Below are 10,705 nucleotides of genomic sequence, written 5' to 3' on the forward strand. Positions count from 1 at the left end.
GACCTTTTGTGGTCCTTGGTTGCTACATGAAAAATTGGAATGACTCCTCAAACCCTGATAGTAGGTGTTGCTATATGGATTGACTTGGTTCCTCATAGCATTACCCACAAAGTTGACTTTCTCCACTGAAGATGCATCACTAATAGAGATCAGGCAATCAGAGGGAGCATGTCCTCCACCACACCCGGTGCAAGTAGTCACGGCTGCCACGCTATTAGAAATTAGAAGGTATAACTTCTTACTAAATGATTCCTCTTGGGTCGCTAAAGAAGTTACTGCATCTATCTCACAGAGCCCGGCCACCTTTTTCCTTTCCCGTGCATTCCATTGATAATAGTTTATGGCCATGTCTTTCACTAACTATCGGGCTTCTTACGGGGTTTTACTGCCCATCGTACCTCCTGTGACAGCATTAAGTAATTGCCTTGTACTATGATTCAAACCACTGTAGAAAGTCTGAATAATCATCCATTTGGGAAATCCATGTTGTGGGCACCTCCACAAAAGATCCTTGAAGCACTCCCATGTCTCAAACAATAACTCCAACTCCATCTGTCTAAACCACGATATCTCATTGCGAAGCTTGGCCAACTTTGTTGGAGGAAAGTATTTAGCACGAAAAGCTTCGACCATCTCATTCCAAGTCGTGATGGAGGCTTTGGGTAAGGAATGAAGCCACTGCTTGGCTCTTCCCTTAAGAGAAAATGAGAAAGTCCTCAATCTAATAGCATCATCCGATACACCATTAATCTTCAGCATATCACAAACTTCCAATAAGTTCTCTATATGGTTGTTTGTATCCTCATCTGCCAAACCATTTAATAGTGTTGACTGCTGAATCATCTGGATGAATGCTGGTTTTAGCTCCAAGTTTGAAGATGTAATCGCGGGGCGCACAATGCTAGATTGTGTCCCCAGTACTGACGGTCTGGCGTAATCAGATAATGTTCACTGTTGTTCATTCTGTTCAGCCATGTTGTCAGATCTTTCAACTTCACTTTAGCTAGATTTGACAGTTCTTGCACTGGTTCTTTCCCTTTTCTTCAGAGTGTACATTCAAGTTCGGGATCTCCTTCAATTAATATCGAAGATTTTCCTCGGGTCATTACCTGAAGTTAACCAAATGAAAGAAAAAGAAATCAGAATGATGATAGAAAAAGAAGATATGGAATAGGATGAATGAATGAATAGCTAAGAAAACAAAGTGCAAAGTATCTCTAAATGCCTATTCCCCATCAACGGAGCCAAAAACTTGACAACGCCCCTTGCGTATGTTCCGCAAGTGCACGGCTTTGTCGAGTAATAAAATCCTAGGTGAGTGGGTATCGTATCCATAGGGAGTAGAGAATAAAAATAGTTAAATTGTTTCTTAACCAAGTGAAAGATAAATAATGATTTTGTTAACAAGATCTAATGTAAACAAGAATAAAAGAGACAAGAAAGAGAAGCACAAGTAAAAGGGAGGTAAGACAATCGATATAAATGCGGTACTCGGATATTATTCCGCCTAGGACGATCGTTTCAAGTGCAAAACCCTCTATTATGCTTCCTAACTAATGAATTAATGAGTCGTGAAGATCCTTCAATACATGGTCCTAAATCTAAGGTCAACCATGCCTGATACTATACATGTCCCAGAGAAGAAATTGAACAATCTTAACACCTTGCACTCGTACAGAATTGCAATGAGTTCTAGGGATTCCAAGTGATAAATCCTCTTTCTAGATGTAAACCTAACCCTTTGATCAAGGTGGAAGGTCCCTAGTCACAATTAAACCCTAGGTGCTAAAATCACTTCAACGCCTCGACTCTTCTAGAGGTCCATTTGTCTAGCCTAGGATACACATCGCCGGATCGGTGCAGACGAAAGCTCTCCCACTAACCTTCTTCCAAATGGAGTGCGATGTCAAAGCCATAGAACCTCTCCAAATCCCTTGCCAATACCTCTTAAAACCCTAGCCACAACCCTTTCTTAAGTTGGGAAAAAGATAGAGAAAAGAATGCTGAAATCGGGGTTGAAATCAGCTTTAAATAGGGCTGGAATCGGGAATCCACACGCCCCTGTGAATTCTCCACACGGGCCTGTGGAAATTCTGTGTAGGCATGGGTAAGTTCCACACGCCTGTGTGGATTCCCTAAACTTTACTATTTTAGCCGGCTGTGAACAGTACCTGTTACAGTGAATTTCTACATTGTTTTCCTAAAGTAACCTCGTATAGTACCTGCCCTAAACATTCCCTAATCCATGCTTTCAACGAGATAACATAAACGGTCACACGAATACGTAGTAGATTGCTTTGCTTCTTCTATAAACGGCTTCATTGGTGAAGATCTTACTATCAATGTACAAGTCGGATACTCAAATGTGATTGGCCTTGTGTCCCTCCAAACCATTATGCTAACTTGAATACAAGGAGGTCGGCACACATTCTTGCATCTTGAACCCCACTTATGTTTTCGTGTTTGAACCTTCTGAGGATTTTTTCCAAATAGTGCGTTCACGATCTACATTAGCTTCTTTCTTTACCATTCAGCTTCACAACCCTATATGCATTAAAGTAACATAAATGCACACATATTAGCGCTAAAACCTGATAAAAGCAATGCTCATCATAAGGAAAGAACACTTGGCATTCTTATCACACAAACACTTATAAAAAATCTACAGGGGCATGTGGATGCCTTATTTCAGCCCTAATTAAGCCGAGATTCAGCTCGATTTTGGGGAACTTCTTTCCCCTTCTTTCCAACTTTTCTCCATCTTTTGAGAGACCGTCGGCTAGGGTATTAAAAGGCTTTTGGCACGTCTTTGGAGTGGTTCTCCAGATTCGACACCACACTTGACTTGGAAGAAGGTTATTGGAGAAGCTTTCATTGGCACCGATCCAGCGAGGTGGCTCCTAGGCCGGACAAGGGAACCTTTGAAGATGACGAGGCTACTCCACAAGACCATTGACATGAATATTGAGGTAGGTTTTCCTATGGATTGCTTATCTTTGCTTTAGATTTCATTGTTGATTATATTGTGCTCCATGGAGAGCTAAACCCCCTAATGGGTACTTGTATTTTGTAAACCCTAGGATGTTATTGTTTCATTGACTTTCCATTATGCTTTCCTTAATTGATGCTTTTAATTGATTTCTAATCTTGAATGCTTGTTGAATGATTTCTCCCTTAGAGTGACACTAGGGTTGAGAGTCAATATTGGTAATCTTGGTGGATGGGTAACACACCATGAGGGTTAGACAAAGCTAGATTGGAGAGGTTGAGAGGGTGAGTCAAGAGGTAGCAGAGCGTCCTTTTTCCCCTCCGATGTGGTTTATACTACCTCCATTTGCTAGAGTTCTTTGCGGTTACAATAGAGTGAAGTGCTAAGGGATGAACTCCGCTGGGGCTTAGTCGCACGAGCAATAGAGTGAAGCGTTGAAGTGACTTTAGTATCTGGGGCTTAATTATAACTAGGGGTCTTTCGCCTGGACCAAAGGGTTAGATATACATATAGGAATAGGGTTTATAACTTGGAATCTCTAGAACTCCATGCAACTTTGTGCCATGTGTGGTGTTGAGACTGAGCAATTTCTCCACCGAGACATAGTGTAGGGTTAGTCATGGTTGACCTTAGGTTTGGGACCGTATGCTTTAGGATTTCCATGACTCATTGAGCATTAATTAGGAAGTATAATGGTAGGTCTTGCACTAGAAGGATAAGTCGTAGGGGGAGCATTGTCCGAGTAACCCACTTCTATCAATTGCCTTACATCTCACTTACTTGTGCCTCTCATTCTTGTTCCTTTTATTTATGTTTACATCACATCTTATCAACACAATCATTGTTTATATTTTTCATCTTTCTTTATGAATTTTATTTTGGACTTGTATACTCAGAAAGGATTTTCATTATGAGTTTATCTTTTATTTATTCCTCGACCTATATTTCATTGTCTTGTCTTTTATATACTCGAGTTGTTTTTGTTTTTATTGAGCTTCACTGAACCCCCTTGTGTATGTGTGGAGATGGTCTTGTAAGTTTGGGAATTGAGAACTAGTCATGGACACGGCCAATGTTTTGCCGTGTGTGCTTCACAACCAGTTGGAACTATACTCCCGAGGATTTAGCTCCATCAAATGCAACACTAGGAGTCAGGGGAGTATTGTTTCAATTTCCTACTCGCACATGTGTTTTAAATTGTATTACTTTTATTGTACTTGCATGTGTACATTGAAGCCAATGTACATCCTAAGTGTTGTTGGGGGTTCACATTGCACATGTCCTTTACATAAATTTTGATTAACATACATATTCACGTAGCCAATGGCGGTTCACCTTAGTTACAATGAGTGTATTCTTGAGTTTAGGAGAAGTTTTAACATTGAATGTTTTCATGCTCTAGTTTGTTCTTGAATTTCTAGGAATTTTTACCCGATTGACACTTGTTGCACCACCCACTCATGAAACTCTTTTGGAAACTCAAGTTCGATGTTTAAGTGACTAATTAGTTTTGTTTCTTGTTTTATTTTGTGAAAAAAAACAAAAAACAAAAAAACATTTGGAAAAAAGAAAAGAACGAAAATATATGGTTTAGTTGTGCATTTGGGGTGGAAAGAGCTACCACCTATAAAGTATGAAGCTACTTTCATAAGTCAGATACTAATTATGCCCTAATGAGAGAAAGATCTATGACAAGGTCCCCTTGCGTATATCCCGCAAGTGCACGGGTTTGTCGAAGTAATAATCCCGGGTGAGCGGGTATCCAATACACAGGGAGTAGGGAGTAAAGACACTTAATTTGATTCTTAGCTATGTGGAATATCAACAATGATAAGTGTGACAATGATTCAATTCTCAACAATTAAAGCCAACAAGTAAGAGAGCAAAAGTAAGGAGGAGGTAAGGCAATCAATAAAGATGGGGTACTCGGATGATGCTTCACCTAGGATAATCGCTTCAAGTGCAAAAACTCTCTATTATTCTTCCTAATCAATGCAATGGTGAGTCATGGAAATCCATACATACATAGTCCCAAATCTAAAGTCAACTATGCCTAACTCTATTCATGTACCGGAGGAGAGATTAAATAACCTCTCAACCTCACACTCGAATAAAGTTGCAATGAGCTCTAGAGATTCCAGGTGATAAATCTCTTCCTAATTATAGACCTAACACTTTGGTCCAGGCGGAAGGTCCTAACCACAATTAAGCCCTAGATACTAAGATCCCCTCAACGCTTCACTCCATTGAATGCGCAACTAAGCCCCAGCGGAGATTCATCCCTTAGACAATTCACTCTATTATGGCCGCAAAGAACTCAAGGAGCAGGTAGAATCTATCACGTCCCGAGAGGAAAGGGGACGCCTCTGCACCTCTCGACTCGCCCTCTCAACCCTCTCCAACCTAGCTTTGTCTAACGCTCATGGTGTGTCACTCACTAACAAGGTTACCAACAAGAACTCCCAACCCTAGTGTCACTCTAGGGGAAATGTTCATACAATCAAGCATTCAAGGTTGGAACTCACAATAAACATCGATTTATTGAAAGCATAATAAAGAAGTTCAATGAAACGAATACATCTTAGGGTTCACAATCACCCAAGTACCCACTAGGGGTTTAGCTCTCCATGGAGCTAAGTATAATCAAAGAAATCGAATGTAAAAGCAATGAATTCATAAAGAAACCACCTCGATGGTCGTGTCGATGGTCTTGTGGAGAGTCCTCTATTCGTCGCAAGGGATCTTTTGTCCGGCCTAGGATACACCTTGCCAGATCGATGCTGACAAAAGCTCTCCCAATAACCTTCTTCCAAATGATACGCGATGTCTGAGTCATAGAACCTCTCCAAAAACATAGCCAATACCCCTCAAAACCCTAGCCGAAGCCCTCTCTAAAGTTGGGAAAAAGATGGAGAAAAGAATACCAAAAATCGAGGGGCTGAATCGGCTTTTAAATAGAGGGTCTGGAATCGAGGCGGCTCCAGGCGTGGACGGTACACGCCCGTCAGTGAATTTCCACACGGCCGTGGATAATTTCCACAAGCCCGTGTGGATTCTCTGCTTCTCCGATTACTCGCGTACGTGAACAAGTATTGCTACGATGATATGCTACATTGTTGTCAGATTCTCTACTACGCCTTCGACCTGAATAACTTCCCCAATTCCATATTTTTCATCGGGATAATGCAAAGCGGGCACACGCTTTACGTCGTGAATCACTTGCTTCTTCAATGATATGCATGTCGGTGGAGCTCTCGTTCTTATGTGCATAAATCGGAATGCTCGAGTGTGACCGCCTTTTGTGCCCTCGCAAATGGATGTGCTCACTCGAATGCTAGGAGGTTGGCACACACTCTAGCATCTCACACCTGACCTATGTCTTCGCGTTTGAACCTTAGCGAGATTTCCTCCAAAATAGGTGCATTATGATCCACATTGGCCTATTTCCTTCATACTCGGCCTCATAACCCTACCTGCATAAAAGTAACATAAAAACACACATATTAGTGTAAAAACCTGAGAAAAGTAATGCTCAACATAAGGAATAAACACTTCGCATTCATATCGCACAAGCACTTATCAATCTATCTCATGGGATAAGTGAAAGCTACCACCCTGGTAGAAAGAGCTACCACCTCAAAAGTGTGAAAGCCACCTTAGAGGCCGCTTCGGAAAGGGCTACCTTAGAGGATGTGTTAAGCTACTACCATCTTTTTGCTTTGTTATGTTGTGTAGATAAATAAGTCCCTTATACTTGGCACATTGAGGAGTATACTTTGTGTTTACTTGAGTGAGTTTACACACACTTACACGATCTCAGGTTTGTTGATCCTTTTTATTAGAGTTATTAGCTAGAGCATTTATTTTTTCGTATTTAGTGTTAAAATTTTCCTTACTTGCAGAATGCTTTCGTTGCATACTTTTGTGAACCTAAGGCCAAGCACTTTCAATTTTTGCTTCTTCTATGCTTCAATGTTTTATTTCCTTGATTGAGGAAAAGCAAACACATAAATATGGGGGAGTTTGATGAGTGTTTGTGTGTTAAGAATGTGAGGTGTTCTTTCCTTACGATGAGCATTACTTTTATCAAGTTTAAGCGCTAATATATGTGTGTTTGTGTTCTTTTGCGCATGTAGGGTTGTGAAGCTAAGTATTAAGAAAAGAAGCCAAAAGTAGATCGTGAACGCACTATTTGGTTGAATCTTGGAAGGAACAAACGCAAAGACACAAGTGGGAATCTAAGATATGGGAATGTGTGGCGACCTCCATGAATTGAAGCTATTATAATGAGTTAGAGTGGCACAAAGGCAGTCACATTTGCATATCCCTACTTGTGCATTGATAGCAAGATCTTCACCAACAACGCTTTTAATTGAAGAAGAGTTGCGATCTACGGCATAAACAAGTGCTCGTTTATGTTGCCTCGATGAAAAGTATCGAAATGGGAGTTTTTCGGTGGAGTACTATAGCAAAAATCTACAGGGGAGTGTGGACGCCCGATTCCAGACCTATTTAAGCCGCGATTCAGTCCGATTTTGGGGAACTTATTTCCCGTTCTCTCTAACTCTTCTCCATATTTTGAGAGATCGTCAGCTACGGTTTTTAGAGGCTATTGGCATGTCTTTGGAGTGGTTCTCTGGATTCGACACCATGCTTCGCTTGGAAGAAGGTTATTGGGGAGCTTTGGTTAGCACCGATCCGGTGAGGTGTGCCCTAGCCAGACAAGGGGACCTTTTGAGAAAGACGAGGCTACTCTACAAGACCATCGACATGAATACCGAGGGGCTTTTCTTAAACGTCCGAATATGTGTGTGAACCACAAGTGCATGGGTGTCGAAGTAATAAAATACTCGGTGAGTAGGGTAGTCGAATCCACAGGGAACATGGCTACTAGTATTAACTTCTTCTCTGCTTTCTACCTTAATGATAAATGGAAAAGTGTGGTGATATAATGTGCGAAGAAATGAATACTAGAGATGAATATGCGAGGGTGAAATGGAGGGAGAATCTCAATCAATAAAGATGAGGTACCCGGGCAATGCTCCCCCTAGGATCTAACATGAAGTTCAAGATTCACTAAATGCTTCTTAACCGAGTCTAATGAGTCAATGTAATCCAAGAACAACCGATCCTCATCTTCAAGTAATCGGTACTAGTCTCCTACAAGGTCCTGGCGGAGAAATCGCTCAATCTCAACACCTCACAGCCCATATGACCGCAATAAGCTCTAGGATACCTAAGAGTAAAACCGATTCCTAAAGATAGATCCAACCCTAATTCCCGGCAAAGGATCCCTAACCCCCTACAAGGTCCCAGCAGAGAAATCTCTCAATCTCGCATCTCACACCAAACATGGTTGCATATATTCTAGGGAATACGGAGATAGGAAACACTCCATCGAAAGGGAAAGGGGACGCTCCACGATCTCATGACTCACTGTCTCAACCCTCTTTAACCTTGAAGTTCTAACTCTAATGGAGACCTCTCTCTCATCAAAGTAAGAAATCATCCAAATCCAATTAACCACAAGGATTAATAAAACAACCAAGCAATGGGAATACAACATTAAAGCTCAAATCAACTCGGATTTAATAGAAACATAAAGCAACTCAATACAAAAACATAGATCCTAGGGTTCACATGCCCAAAAACATAGATCCCGTGTGGGCTGTAGGAATTTCCACGCATGTGTGTGAATAGTAATTTTGCTACATTACTGCTACAGTAAAATTACCACATTGTTTTGCTACATTACTTTGCTACAGTGATTTCCATAAACGTGATCCAAACATTCTTCTCTTTAGGCACATAATCGGGCACACGATTTTGTGGTAGACTATAAGACATTTCTTCATCGACGTGTCTTAAAAGATCTTGAAATCCACACAAAGAGTAGGAATATGAAGATGTGACTACATTTGTGCCCTTCGAAATGGTGAATTGACTTGTATATCCATGGAAGTTGGCACACATCTCCTCATTCAAAAACTCCTCTTGTGCTTTCATCCTATATTTGCACAAGAACTCTCAACATAGTGCCTTAATAGCCTATCTTTGCTTCCTTTTGCATTTCCAATGCATTAACAACCTATATGTATAAAAGAACACCCAATACATGATATGAGCTTTAAATCACATATAAAATGATGCTCAATGCATGTAAAACACATATAAAAACATGTTCACTCAAGCACTTATCAAACTCCCCAACACTTAAGCCTTTGCTTGTCCTCAAGAAAAATTAAACATTAAACTCATGGAAAGAAAAGAGAAGTGCTTGGCCTTAGGTTCACCAAGAGGGTAAAAGAATAAAATTCTAAAGTTATGGAGAAAATAGAACCCTAGACAAAACAATCCAATCAAAAATGAAAGTGATAAAATCCGAATGCATGTGTGTGTGAAAAACTCAACTCATGTTGACACTATGTCCACTACTAAGTTCTTATTAACACGGGACTTATTTATAAACAAAAGAATAGGTAATAGCTTCACACTTTCGAGGTGGTAGCTTTCACGCATCCCATGAGATAGCTCTTTCTCTCATTAGGGCATAACAAGTATCCGACTTATGAGAGTAGCTTCATACATCATGGGTGGTAGCTCTTTCCACCCCCTATGTACAAACAACAAACAATTTCCAAATTTTTTCAATTTTTATAATTGTTTTTATTATTTTTCTGATTTTTCTGTTTTTTTTTAATAAGACTAGCACACTAAAGTCCCAAAAATAATAAACTAGAGCCTTCATAGGTCTAAAGAGTGAGAAAAGTGCAGCAAGAGCAATCGGACGAAAATATTCAAGAAAATTGGATGAAAACTAGAGCATGATAAAATCTAATGTTTACAACCTCCAAAAACTATGAATTAAACTCTTAACCCTAAGGTGAACCTTCATTGGAAACAAGAGAATGCTCATGAAAACACAAGTAAAAGTTATGTATAAGGTGAACCTTCCCCCACACTTAAGATGTACATTGTCCTCAATGTACACACGTAAGAACAATAAGAGTAGTATCCATAGAAGCATAATGTGTGTGGGAATGCAATTAAAAAAATACTCCCCTAAACTCCTTGTTCATCCTTTTGTGAAATCTAACTCATGGGTGTGTTGTATAGGCTGTGAAGGTCACATGACTGTGGAATAAGGTCACGAGGTCGTGTCCATGACAAAAACATCATCACATCACTCTCAAGGTCATCTACACGTATACAAGGGGTTCAGTGAAGCTCAACAAAATAGAAAAGATGTACGAGTTCTTATGAGTAAAATAAATGAAGCACAAACTCGCACAAACAAAACAAAGCACAAAGATAACTAAAGTCTAAAATATAAAATAAAGAAAACTAAAAATGAAAAAAAGATTGAAGAAAACTAAAGACTCATGAGTGGGATGCCTCAAACATCAACATCATGTGTTGGCGATGTCGGTGTGCCATTGATGGTTGGGATGGTCCCCAAACCTGGCGTGAACGATTATTGGCAAGTTTCTTGGTCCTTAGTCCCAACCCTAAAAATAAAGCTTCAAAAGAAGTTAGTTCAGCATGAATTTGATGAATACAGGGTTCCACACAGGCGTCGAAGGCAAGCCACATACATCGCTCGCTTTCTATCGGGTACTTTTTCCAGCCCCACGCGGTGGCAAGCGATGCACCCGCGTGGGCTCGTTCTGAGCTTGGCCAGGGCGCAACGGAGGTGCATGGCGCCAGGCCGAGCGG

General features: G+C 40.5%; 1 non-coding gene across 1 annotated transcript; it reads left to right on the top strand.

Moving 5' to 3' along the window:
* The first annotated feature begins 478 nt into the window (after window positions 1-478).
* LOC120255279 lies at window positions 479-585 on the top strand. Its single transcript, XR_005534952.1, has one exon. It is a non-coding gene; the product is annotated as a small nucleolar RNA R71 (small nucleolar RNA).
* The last annotated feature ends 10,120 nt before the right edge of the window (window positions 586-10,705 follow it).

Source organism: Dioscorea cayenensis, unplaced genomic scaffold, assembly GCF_009730915.1.
Source record: "Dioscorea cayenensis subsp. rotundata cultivar TDr96_F1 unplaced genomic scaffold, TDr96_F1_v2_PseudoChromosome.rev07_lg8_w22 25.fasta BLBR01000924.1, whole genome shotgun sequence".
Lineage (NCBI taxonomy): Eukaryota > Viridiplantae > Streptophyta > Magnoliopsida > Dioscoreales > Dioscoreaceae > Dioscorea > Dioscorea cayenensis.